The sequence below is a fragment of the Pinus tabuliformis genome, chromosome 1_1 (genome assembly GCF_031772625.1).
Source record: "Pinus tabuliformis cultivar Carrire ecotype Pingquan chromosome 1_1, CPIR1, whole genome shotgun sequence".
Lineage (NCBI taxonomy): Eukaryota > Viridiplantae > Streptophyta > Pinopsida > Pinales > Pinaceae > Pinus > Pinus tabuliformis.
Genome location: NC_142297.1, coordinates 907,203,876 through 907,218,136, shown reverse-complemented (window position 1 = coordinate 907,218,136; position 14,261 = coordinate 907,203,876). Strand labels below are relative to the sequence as shown.

Sequence of the window (14,261 nt, the reverse complement as noted above, 5' to 3'; positions counted from 1 at the left end):
CCAATTTTGCATCATTTTTAACACCATCTCTTGCATCTAATGTTACATCATTTTGAGCATCCAAATTTGCATTTATATTTGCATCTTATGTTGAGTCATATGTTGTGTCCACCTTTGCATCTTATTTTGTGTCTAATGGTACATTCAATGTAGAGCCATTTTTTACGTCTAATTTTGTATTTGTTTTTGCACCAAGTTTTGCATCCAATTTTAAGCTATTTTATGCCCCGTTTTGCACCATTTTTTGTCTACTTGTGTCCAATGTTGCACCATTATTTACACAGACTTTTTCATCCAATTTTGCATTTTTTTGGTGTCTAGTTTTGCATCGTTTTCACCATCCAAATTTGCATCTTTTTTTGCCTCATTTTGTGTCCACATTTGCATATAATTTTGTGTCTGAGTTCGAGCCTAAATTTTCATGTGATTAAGAATCATTTTTTACATCCAATATGGCATCCTTGGTTTCACCTTTTTTCAGCCCCATTTTGCATCTTGTTTTATGTCTTTTCTTACATCTTTTTTTTTTCCTTTTTTGCACCCAAGTTTGCATCCCAAATTTAAACCATTATTTGCATCATCATTTGGCATATTAATTTGTAACGTTTTTTGCTTCTTTTTAACGCTCAACTTTGCATCTTATTTTACATCTAGTTGTTGTCTTTTTTTGCATCTAATTTGGTGCCCATATATGTGTCCTTGTTTTTGCCCAATTTGATATCCTTTTGTATGCCATGTTTTGTTCCCTTCTTTGTGTCAACTATTGCACAATGTTTCACTTCTAATTTAAAACACTTTGTATGTCAATTGTTTGCATTTTGTATTAATTCCTAGTTTAACATCCAATTTTACTTTCAATTTTGCATCCATGGTTACATCCACATTTGACTTCTTATATAGAGTATATTTTTCTTTACATATATGACCCCCTTTATAGATTCATAGTGAAATATATGATAGTTTCTAAATATCATTAAAGCAGATATCACAATTCAAAATCATTTGTAAAGAAATTTAAGAGAAATTGACAACATCCATCCAAAAAAATAACAATGTGCCATTAACAATTTTCAAAACATGTATAAAATAGCAACATAATACTAATAAAATCAGTATTATTTTTAATCAAAACAACTAAAATTCAAATATGATTAACAAATCAAAATATTTCATGAATATCGTTATTCTACGATAAATTAACAACATACATAAATCAAACTCATCGTATGATTACAAAATCAAAATGTCTCATTGATATAGGGTAAATTCACAACACCCATCTAAACATAACAATGTCATTCTACACAATAATTTCTTCATAAAAAACAATGCATGTGCATGCCTAGCTACCACCACCAAGATCATCCTCATAATCATCTTGACCATCCTCATTACTCTGATCCACATCATCACCAACACCGCAACTATCATCATCATCTCCTCCTTCACCACCATCATCCTCATCCTCATCCTCATCATCTCCTGATATATGTTGAACATAATTTGGATCATCGTCTTGGCAATCATTACCTATAGCATTCTGACAAAAAAAATCAATATTACATGTTAGTATTAATTACATAACACAACGCATGTTTTTGTTATACAATGTTAACCATAAAATGAGGTAAGATATAATATCTAATAGTACTAAAAAATAAAATGAAAATATGGTTTAAAAGTATATTGGAAATCCAACTAAGATTACATACCATAGAGTCCATCCAAACAACAAATTCAACCCATCAACACAAATATAACTTGTTAAGTTGAATTTATGGAATTAATTAACACAAATATATTAAACTACATGCAAAAGTTTGGTACACTTGCCTACCAAACTACTACCCTAAATTTGCCTATCAAGAACCTATGCCTTTGAAGTTTGGTACACTTGGGCTCCTCCCAACACTGTTGTTTTTATCTTCTAAATTTTTTTCACTTGGAGTACTTCCAAGTCTTCCAACATCTTCTTCAAAGGAAAATCAATAGCAAAATGATTCTGATAATAAAGGAAACAAACAACATTCTTAACACTAGATTTGGGAAATTTCAATTGCTTCATTGTCATCACATACTCTTCTTTTGCACCATCCATCTGCATATAGGTATGGGCAAAGAATCTACCCGAAGTCTCAAAGACTCAATCTACTTTACTACCTCAGCGTACTTTTGTCAACCTGCTTAACTTGCCACCGAAGCTTGAAGCGCCCTTCTAAGTCATGGTTAAGAGAGGTTGAAGTATTCAACTTTTGTGCAAAAATGTAGTCTTGATTGCTTGATTAAAAAAGGAACAAAGTTTTTGTTCCAACCTTTAAGTCACTCTTGTGGTTGATTTTGTCCCCAAACCTACTAATTTGCCTCAAGTTTGGTCAAACATAATGAACATTTGCACTGCTTTGATACGATTTGTCATGAACCTACAGTTTGCTAGAATTTTTCTACAAGAACCTAAGTTTCCCCAAGCCTGTTTTGACTCTTGAGGTTGTGTGACACTAGTTTTACTCAACCACAGTCGGTTGGCCAACATTCACCTACAACAACCACACTACACACTTTAACTTGAGGTCTACTCATAACTCTACTGTAAGCTACAATGTGTCAAATGCAATTGAATCCAACTTAATCAAATTCATTAAACAATAGGCACATGTCCCACCACAACCTTTAAAACATCCCAACAATACTTAACACTTAACCAACAAAATACATTGCAAGGAACATAACATTCATTCAAGTAAATATATTATAACAACACACAAAGTAGAGGTAGCATCCAAGGCAAGTGCCTTATTGTTATCATATAAAAAATGTCACAGATATATAACAACATAATTGCAACTTTATTCTAGATATACAATGAGTCAAAGAAAGTATTGCCTTAACTACTACCCAATAGACTTTCACAATCCAAACCCTTTAAAAAATTGAAAGATTGCCTCTTGTAATTCTTGTCTTCTTTTTCTTCTCACTCAGTTAGTGCAGTTTCACCCTACCATGCCAACCTTGAACTTAGCACGATAATCGAGCTCATTTACACTCTTGGTGAATGATCAATGGATGATGCCTTAGCAACTTTGAGGTGTCCACTACTTATACAAGACTTGTCTCACACTTGCATCCTTCTTTGGCATATTACAAACCTCTCTATGCTTAAGTGGACTCAAGTGTCCACATCACCAACTTCTATGATCAATGATGCATTTAACCCCCTTCATTACTTGATTTCAAATTGTCCAACATCTAATGGTGTTGTGCTTAAGTCACAACACACCTAACAAGTGTGCCGAAGGCACCCAAGCACACATGGCAAGGGTGCACCCAGTAAGCATGTCTAACATATGTGTGCCTATTAGTCTTTACCCCTTCTTGTCCATCCACTATCTGACATCCAATGGTGTTGTGTAGAAGGTGCCCAAGCACAACCAACAAAGGTACACCCAACAGGTGTGTCCAGTTGATGTGTGCCTGACGAATGTGTAGCCAATGGTGCCTAAGGGTGCACCCAGTAAGCATGTCTAACATATGTGTGCCTATTAGTCTCTGCCCCTTCTTGTCCATCCACTATCTGACATCCAATGCTGCTGTGCTGAAGGTGCCCAAGCACAACCAACAAAGGTACACCCAACAAGTGTGTCCAGTTGATGTGTGCCTGACGAATGTGTGGCCAATGGTGCATTTTCCCACTTCATTCTTGTTCCATCAACTATCAAACATCTTTATCACGTTGGGCCCGAGATGCCACACACCCAACAAATGTGCCCATCACACCCAAGTGTGGTTAGCAATGGTGCACATAAGAAGTTCATCTAGTGGATGTGTGCCAAATGAATGTGAACCCAACTAGTGCATTGTAAAATTGTACTCTCGGATGCTTACGCCTTAGGGCACTTCTACCCATCCATTGCAACCCTAAAATAGCAAATCCCCAACTCTTGGAATCAACATGTATCCTAGGATCACAAGTCTATAAAATCTAATCAAGTTCTTTATGCCAATCTTGTGCATAATGCGTCATACTTGCAAATCACCAAGTTCCCTTCCGAGCTTCTCTTAGTAGGCCTAACTAATGGGAGCTACACAAATTTGCAATGTGCCAAGTTTGACAAAGGGCAATAGGCATGTCCATGGTGCACCTTGCCATCAACAAGGGTACCTATAAACTAACTATTTTTAGCTATCAACCTTTTGTCATGTCCATCCGTGCCAATCAATAACCACAAAGGTTATTGTCTTGTCTTAGTAGCTCAAGTGGTTGGGAGCATAGTTTGTTCTCCTATCCACCCAGGTTCAATTCCAAGGGGCATGTGTCGCCTGTTGTGATAAGGCTAGAAGGTTAGGCACCCTCACTACAAAGGACATCTCAACCCTTGCTAAGTCATAAATTATTGGTATATCCAGTTTTTGCATTGTTGGATATACCATTGGTGTTATAATGGCAGCCAGTAAGTCGAAGGTTGATATGTCATTACATTATGAAACTTTATCGTTTGGATTACAAGATAAAAGATGCTACTTATAATTAGTACATCCCACTCAAACTATATGTTATGAAATGCATGTGACGGCTCTACACCCATCATATGCATGTGAATTCAATGAAGGTTTTGTGAGTTCTGTTTTGTTGTTTTTTTAAATGGAAATGCATTGCACAAATAGTTGTCAACAATAAACAACAACTTTGCACGATAATATAATGTGTTGGAAGCATTTAGGAAGTATGAAAGTATGCCTTTGATTAAGAAGTCACAATTGGTACCTAGCATCATCTCCACACAAATATGTGAACATTGTTTTTACTAAAATGTAACAGGAGATTTGCATGGGACACCATTAGCAAACATAAATACAAGTACAATAGGAGATATTCTAGAAAGCTTTGCATGGGACACCATTAGCAAACATAAATACAAGTACAATAGGAGTTATTCTAGAAAGCTACGGTATGTATACCACTATAAATTAAACAGTGAAAACGGCACAACCAGAGTTAGTCTAGATATACACTATTATAAATTAAATAATGCAAATGTTATGTGGAGAGGGTTTTTTGTCTCACAAACAAGTGGGTCTCATACATCATTTTAGTGTCTAGCTAGGCCATGAGCTTGAAATAAATTATAAATATACAACTATCTAACTTTACAGCCAAAGGATGCCTCTTGTGGAAAGATTTCGAAAACTGTGTCCTTGGAAACCCTTCAAATATCAAATCTGGAATTCTCTCCATTTAGAAGATGGTCTAAAGTTAACAATCCTTCATTTTTGGCACATATATCCTCCTAGGCTGATTCACATTCTTCCCCTTTAAACGAAGTGGATCTATCCCATTTCCCTTCTTAATACTCTGAACACCCTTTGGACCTTTCTGACCCAAGTCCTGGATGGGAAAGCTCCAATAAGAAAGGAATAAGTAAAACAGGGCACCCAATCAAGAAAATAGATTGTTAAAGAAGGATACCTCAAACTTCGACCCAAGTCCCAGATGGGAAAGCTCCAATAAGAAAGGAATAAGTAAAACAGGGCACCTAATCAAGAAAATAGATTATTAAAGAAGGATACCTCAAACTTCTTGGAAGGAGCGGATCCTTCCTCTCTCTAGAAATCAAATGAAACAAGATCGAATTGAGCTATTCCATATCCAAACTTGACTTTTAATGCCTGGCCAAATGAGACACTTTTAACAGAGGAGAACCTGGTGAAACAAGGAATCAATGATCCTTCAAGATGTGACTATTGTTTTGTAAACAACGAAACCCCCTTTCCTACGTTCTTCTGTTATAGAAATGAGTCTCCCCTCCTCTATTACAGCATCTTCTAAAGAAGAACTGTTCAGTAACTGGTTTCTTTTATTGCTTGAAGGATTAAAAAACAAGCCAATTATAAAGGTAATTTGGAATATTATTCTCTTTCAAAGATACAGCTGATCAAAATGACAAGATATTCAATGAAAATAGGTATATTCCCAATACGTCTAAAGAATCGATGCCAACTTGATTAGAAAAATTCAAAAATTAGGCAGAGTGAATTAAGCCAACAAGAAAAAGGTTGGAAGAATAGTTATGATTTGGCAAATTGGGAAGAGAAAGGGAGGGAAACCAGCACCGAAAAAAGTACATGAATGTAATCCCATTTAAGTAATCTCCTGCAAATTTGATTATATTAATGATTGGATGCGAAGATTTTAACAATGCTCTTTGATGAACATCAAAAGGAGATCCAAGCCATTCGTTCATGGCATGGATAATCTTAACAACAAAAGGAAGATTATTTGAAAATTTAACTTGGGACATTGGAGTAGCAACCAACAACTATGTAGAATCCTTGGCATCACTCAAAAGGAATACTTATATTAAAACTTACAAAAGAACACCTCAAAAGATCTAACAGTACTTAGAGACTGACAAGTAGTAGTAGCTTCATAAATGGGAATTTCAAGTTCTTTGAATGTCGAGATAGAAAGAAACATAAACAGATTTAGAGAGACTCTAAGGAAATTCCATGTTTGGGAGGGAAAGCACCTTGTATTGGAAAAAAATATAAACATGTCCGAATTTTCCATGAAAATGAAACACAAAAAACAAGGAGCTGGAAGAGGTGTGGTGTCCTTGCTTCAACATATGACATTATGACTCAGCTAGCAGGCTATATTGGGAACGCTTTCCTTCTCTCCGTGCTTCCTCTGTTCTCAACTCTCTGTGAAGGATTGGCTTCCAGCATTAATTCCTTGCAAGTGAGACCAACAACTATTGAAGTTCTCACTCCCTACAAAGCAACTTCACAAGACCAAATCCCAGATTCAAAAGGCTCTCAACTTCAAGAGACCAAATCCTAGCTTCAAAAGGCTCTCAACTTCAAGAGACGAAATCCCAGCTTCAAGAGGCCTTTGTACAGAGATTATGCAACAGAAAAGTTCCATCGAATAACTCTGTTTTCTTATCCCAATATGCTAGAATCTATGGTCAGCTTTCAAGGAAGTACCTCCCATCATAGTGGAGCGAAGGCTTTGATTCAAGCACTTCTTACTCTACTCCAAATGACACTCCTCTGGAGGATACCCTGTTGGGGGTTCCTGTAAGGCAGACAAAGATACACTTCGACATATTAACAAGTGGTGAATAGTTTTGTCAATCACGGCAAAGCAGTATCGAGAAATTACAAACTATAAGGATGATTGTCTCAGGAAGTCGGTTTCAATGCAGCTGTTTATGTAGCTAAGTGTCACTCTAAGTATGTTTTGCCTCTAAACAAGACTTCATAGTATGTAAACTATCTTTCGTAATATAAACATAAATTGTTCTTGTTTAAAAAATAAAAGAATGAATTCGTGTTCGCTTTTATATCCCAGAACACTATAGATGTTGGACCTAGATTTGCTAGCATAATTTTGGCTATACCTTTCATACTTTTTTCCAAATTCGAATCAGTCAACCTATGGTGTTGTTCAAGATCAACATAAAAACAATATCAAATTCCATTAAATATAGCATCGAGATGGGGAGAAAGGGAATACTGTGATTGTAAGTAGTAAATAATGAGAACGACCAAATTTTGTTTTATGCATAAGTCATTCCTCATGGAAGTAAAATTCCCAAATTTTGCTTTCCATTCTCTTGTTGTAGTCCTATTCACTAGTCATTCTTGATGGTATTAAGCCTTAGCAATAATAATCAGCACAATTTTGATAAATAAAGATGTTTTCTTCCTTTGTTCTTTATTCTAGTTCCGTTTCTGAATGAAACGAATTCCTATGCATTTCCTATGTTTGTGTGTAAGTGAGTGAAGCTTAGATGCAATAAAGCTGTTGAACTTGAGCAACAATGGAATGAAGGAAATTATATTCCAAAGCTTGAAACACAGGACTGAAGCATGGACAAGTGAAAAATACCAAAAAAATCCACCAACAAAGTGATCACTAGAAAGGAAAATATAATTATAGTATCTTTGGAGCCAATCAACCATCCACTGTCAACCTAATCTTCTATATGCTGTATTTGGATTTTCATTACTAATCTCTATGAATAAACTTGGCATAGCATGCTCACTACATCTTTTATCCATAACAAAAAAGAAAACTGAGAACTGAGAAATAATGCATAACTTCATATTCAGGGAATAGCTACTTCCTAAAAGAGATTCTGGAAATACAAACAACCTCATTAAACAAAGTGAAGGAAGCATCAGCTGATCCTGAACTCAATTATATGTCTCTATAAAATAGCATTAAGGAAACTGTTTCTATAAAGCATTATGTGCAACTTAGCATGGACAAAGAATCAAGGTTTGACTTAAAATCAGGCAAGACTTAAGACTTAATTCAGGAAAGTTGGGCAAAAGAAAATAACTTGGACAAAACTTTTATTTTCTAGTTGTCAAGTTTTACCTGATTCTTGCCAAGCCCAAGTCAGATCCTAAGATAACTCTCAAGTTTTGTTTGAGTCTGAGTTAGACCCTGAGTTCTGACCAAGTTAATCTTCAACTCCGTCTGATCTGCTCATATTTAGATCCCAGCAGAGTCAGACTAGCCAAGTTAACTCAGCTGAGTCTGGTAACTATGGATACAATTATCTTTACCAGCTAACGTAGCAATGGCCCAAACGTGATATGAAAAATAAATACAATGTGATAGAGTCATCACATTGTATGTTGGTTAAAAACACAGTAATAGTGAATTCCATGCATGCAGCCATTAGCCGTAAGAGAGAATATGGATGGCTAATTTATTCTCAATTGCTAGCGGGCAAAGACCAATGGAGGGAACAAAGATTGATAGTAAACAAACTTAATTCAAATAATGAGGATTAAGTCAAAGATTATAAAACAAATTGAATGGAAACACTAAAACCCTGTTGAACCCTTTTTTTTAAATTTTATTTGCTGATGATCAAAAATGCCGAAGCTTTTTACTGAGAGACCAAACTTGACAGCTGAATACTGGAAGACAAAGTTTATGGAATTTTTTTATATTTTAAGCTAGTAGGACAATGTTCTCTGCTAAGGACAATACCCCAAGGGCCTAACCAATATTCTCTCGCCAGGCCATAAGACTAGTTTAGGGCGATGTACCTTGCAGATGATGCATCGCCTCTTATGAATCCTAAGTTGTACAAATGGTTGATGAACAGATAAATGCAAATTGGGAGACTGGGGGTTATCCATATAGACATTCTTAGTCTCTATTCTCAATTATCTTTGTGATATCCATATCCACAATCACTGCAATTCTTATTGCTACAGTGGCATGTCCCATTAATAGCCCTTTTACTCTTAACACAAGCTTTTAGGAGTAGAAAAATGAATTACTTCCACTAAATTTGTAACTTCAAATTTATTAGGCATTTACATTACTAATATGAGAAAGCAACTCTGATTACTATTACGAAAAAGCAACTCCTATCACTAATTTACAAAAGAGGGAAGAAAACCTGAGCACCTAAACAATGGCAACCAAAATAACATTGACAAAAAAGCCATGTAGAACGTAAAAAGTTGTCCTCCAGTTGTAGAACAGGCAATGGTAACCAAAATAACACAGATACAAAAGCCATGTAAAACATGAAATGTTGTTCTCCAGATGTAGAACATAAAATGCAACCAGTAAGGTAGTGAGTGCAACTAGTAGGTTTATCAGCGCAGCCAACAAGTTTATGAGTGCAACAGCAGTTGATGGTTACTTTCCAATGATTTCCAGCATTGAAATGGTTACATCTTCATCTCAAAGTGCTAGCCAAGTCATTAAATCCCCATTGTTCAAAGTAATTATCCTCTTTTGTCACCATACCACCAAATTGACTCTCAGGCCAAGGGAAGAACACACGAATTTAATTGTCACAAAGTGATAAGTTTTGCCAAGAGTCTTGCACTCCCATAAGGGCCCACTTTTTGCATGAGTGGTCATGGAGTCTAGCTCCACCCTAATACACTCAACATGCTGAATAGGATGCCTTATATAAGAAACACAAGCCAAGCCGAAATTGCAGACAAAGCAACTCAAGGAGAATGCATCCCCTAGAAGGAGGACCCACCATTCAACAAGTACCTCTGATTGTCTAAGTAGCAAGGTAGGAACAGTAGTTAGATGGCAGAAAGGATGCCATGTGGTACAGTGAAGGAAAAGAAGTTGATAGGAAGATCACAAGGTGCACTTTTGCATGTTGGAACATCTATGTGTAGAGCCAAAGACACATCTATATATATACAGAGGATAGTGAGACACATATGTGCAGTGAAGCCTACTATGTCGCAAAGGAACAATGTCTCTATGTCAATGTGACCATTGATGAATGGATGAACAGTGTACAATGTAGTATACAAGAGATGGGAGACTGTAACTGAGAGCAATAACAAGGTCCCTTAAGAACAATAAAGATTTAGAGCGAGAGACTTCCTGTGGCGAGAGTCATGTAAAAAAACCTACAAACTTTGTAACCAGTCATTACATCAGAGGGAACAACACATCAATACTATCATTACTGAGACAATCCATCTTTTATCTGGAACAAAATCATACATATCTTGATGAGAGAACACATTCTTGCAATCTACAAAATCGATTGAAATGTCTGCTTCTGTTTCAAGAATAGAATCAGTTATACCTGAACAAGGGAACATATCCCACTGCCTCCCTGACCCGTGCACTTTCCTTCTCTCCTGCCACCAATAGCTTCAATAACTTCAATCTAACGATGATCTGGTATTGCTGGCCCTTTTTCGTTCCCATCGCGTCCTTTTCTATTTTTGGTAATCCTCCCAAGTCCCCTCCTTCCACCTTTTTTCCTATTCCAAATCAGGGTTTTCCCAGAGCGAATGTTCTATGGTCAGCATATTGAAGATGGAGGAGATCCATAGGTTCCAGTGCTGGCCCTTTTTCGTTCCCACCGCATTTTTTTCCGGTTATCCTCCCAATTCCCCTCCTTTCGCCTTTTTTCCTGTTCGAAATCGAGGTTTTCTGGAGCGAATCGGAGTTTCCTGCAGCGAATGATCTACGAAGTTTTCTGGAGTGAATCAGGGTTTTCGTGTGCGAATGATCTATGATCAGCACATCAAACATGGGAGTGAGATCCATAGGTTCCAGCACTGGCTTTTTTTTCATTCCCGCCGTCTCTTTTTCGGGTTATCCTCCCAATTCCCCTCCTTCCGCTTTCTATCCTATTCGAAATCGGGGTTTCCTGGAGCGGATCGGGGTTTTCTAGAGTGAACGGTCTGGTCAGCCCATTGAACAAGGAAATGAGGGGCGGATCGGGGTTTTCTGGAGTGAACGCTCTGGTCAGACCATTGAACATGGAAATGAGGGGCGGATCGGGGTTTTCTGGAGCACGATTACCAGCTAATGAAGAAGCAGTTGAGGCCAGTGAAACTACACCATCCAACCCCTATCCTGTTGCAGTTGAGTAACCAAATGATCCGCCCACTAATTAAGAAGCGGGAGATTTCACACACGCATAAAGATATGGTATCGATGCACTACTACCGTCATCCGAGCATCCAGGTAAGAGTGGTTAACTCTCTCACGCATCCAAGCCTCCTGCTATAGCCGCCTCAGAAAGAACTCTTTCTAAAGTTCATTTGTTAATAATACGTATAAACAATATATATATATATATATATATATATTGTTTTTGTCTATTCTTTTCTTTCTTATTTCATCCTCCCAATTCCGATTCAGTTATTAATATGTATATAAGACATCCTATTCTGTCTATTCTTTTTGGCTCTATTGGCAAGGTTCAATGCCTTCAATAGAGAAACCCACAACCCCCAGGAACCAGTACTTTGATCTGGGAAGCCTATATCTTAGGAGAACAAAAGATTTACTAGCACTAGTTGAACTTGAGATTTCTCAAAAACTAAAAGGAACAAATAAGGGTTGCTTTGCCAATCCACTCATAACCTAATCCACTTTGGTGATGAAGGGAAACCAACTATAAGATATCAAACACCTTCCCTCATGCACAGTGCATAGAGGCTCTACCCCTGTAAAGGTTTGAACATGTGTTGTTTACATTGTAGTGCCCATAGTTTTACCATTTATACTTTACTCCTGTCTCTTTGGGAGGAATAGATCACTTAGGCATCATTTTAGGATTTTTTATTTATGCAATAATTCTTTTAGTCATTATTGACTTAGGTTGGAAATGCCATAGTGTTTTTTTTCCAATAAGAAAAAAATATTATTTGTGTATTAATATTAATGCAAAGTTGTAATTTAGATCATCTAACATATATTAAATATGCTTCACATGTATGACATGGTAGTATAATATGTTCAACATCTAATGTTCGCTAAATATTGAAATCTCCATAGGATTCAAACAACGCTATGTTCCTAATGTACATTCAAACTAGATAGGCAAATTGAAAGAATAATATTTTAAGTTTGAATTATACATGTTGATTTTTAATAGGTGTTGATGAAAGTGTTGTGCTCAACAAATTTGTCCTCTACCAAATGGAATTCATGAATAAATGGATTGATATGTATGATATAAAAAGGAAAGAAGTGTTAGAAGCAAGGAAACAATTTAAGATATCAAACCCAAGGAATACCCCACTTCCCACTAATATTTCCGGTCAATGGGGAAAAGAATGCACAATAGAATGGGTTTCTAAACAAATTCAAAACCAAATAGATGAGGAAGGAATAGATGCAAACATAATAGAAGATGAGATCAACATGTGCAGAGGATGTGAAAAAAAGGTAAATTTTGAATTATTACAAAATGTTGCTTGAATACATTAATCACATTGTTAACTATTTAACTATGCACAATCATATTTAATTTCACTCAAGTAAATGGCTTGTCACAGGTGAGGAAGTATCCTGCAATGTGGGCATACGGTCATCATTATCGTGTAGAAAGAGTAGATGCAAAAAGACGATCCTTCGATTGTGGGGTCATGGTTGATTTCAAGCAATCAAGTCGAGCAAGTTCAAAAGATAAAAATGTTATTGAAGGGAATCTTCAATACGTTGGAAAAATACAAGAAATTATTGAGTTAGATTACCGCTCTTTCAAATGTAGTATTTTTAAATGTAAATGGTATGAAGCATTTGACAGGACACGGAGACATGATATCCATAGTGGATTGTTTTCTATAGATTCATCAAAATACCTACCACTGGATAAGGAGCCCTATGTTCTACCAATTCATTGTGAGCAGGTATTTTTTCACTAAAACAATATAAGAAATATAAGAAATAACGGTTGTATGTAATTTTGTAATTCATTTTTTATTGTGGATATATACATTCTCATTGATAATAAAATTTGATACCACTGGAGATCTAATATATTTATCTTCTTCACATGCAGGTTTTTTCTATGAAGATATTTTGGATCCAAAATGGATATTTGTCATTCATTATGATCCAAGATTAAGGCATATATTCGAAGATGCCTCAATCAATACAGAGAAAAGTAATGATGACCAACCAAATATAGTTCAAGAATTGGGGAACATAGAACAAATTGGCATCAATGATGATGTTCAACCAGAGGACTGTGAACTAGATGATGGTGACAACATTCCTTTAGCAGTATGGACAAGCAGGGCTAGAGGTGTATTTTCACAAAATGATAAATTAGATGAGGCAATTCACCATGACAACCAACAATTTCCAAAGGCAAATGATCTTATAGAAGAAGGCAATATTAATGATATACAATATGAAGATCAAATTAATAGATCTGGTAACACTGATATTTTTGATGACGAAACAACTTTTATTGATACAGAATATGACGAAGGTGAAGATGAGGATGATCACAATATGACTTTAGCAGAATGGTTTAGGAAGAGTAATATTAATTTCTTGCAAGAACATATGAACATTGACAAGGAAGCATTGGAAGACATAGATGCAGATGATAACATAAATGAAGACTTCTAGATAATTTACAGGGTATGTCATTCATGTTTAAATAAGGACAATTATTATGTCCCATTTTGAAATGATTCATTGTTATTTGGTTGTAATAGTCATTTAATTACCATGTTTAGAAATCATAATCTAAATTGGTGTTTTGAATATTCTTATAGGTATACTCATTACTTGATGCAATTAATGTCATTAAAATGTATGTTAGTTAATATGGTTTGTTGGTTGGAAATAACAAGCTCAGTTAGTTAGATAAGAGTTACTATGGTTAGTTTCATCTATTAGTTGAAAATGGTTAGAAATAATATGAAGTTATGACTGAGACAAAATGAAAATAATTTATGTGTGTATAAATTGTCACATATTGTGGATATAGACAAAT

The 14,261-nt window shown here is 35.9% G+C and overlaps 1 long non-coding RNA gene across 1 annotated transcript; it reads right to left on the bottom strand.

Annotated features, from left to right (window-relative positions):
* Positions 1-1,298: 1,298 nt before the first annotated feature.
* LOC149217344 (uncharacterized) lies at positions 1,299-1,745 on the bottom strand. The gene is made up of 2 exons (XR_016250662.1): positions 1,713-1,745; positions 1,299-1,540 (listed from the first exon to the last, which is right to left on the bottom strand). It is a non-coding gene; the product is annotated as an uncharacterized LOC149217344 (long non-coding RNA).
* Positions 1,746-14,261: the final 12,516 nt, after the last annotated feature.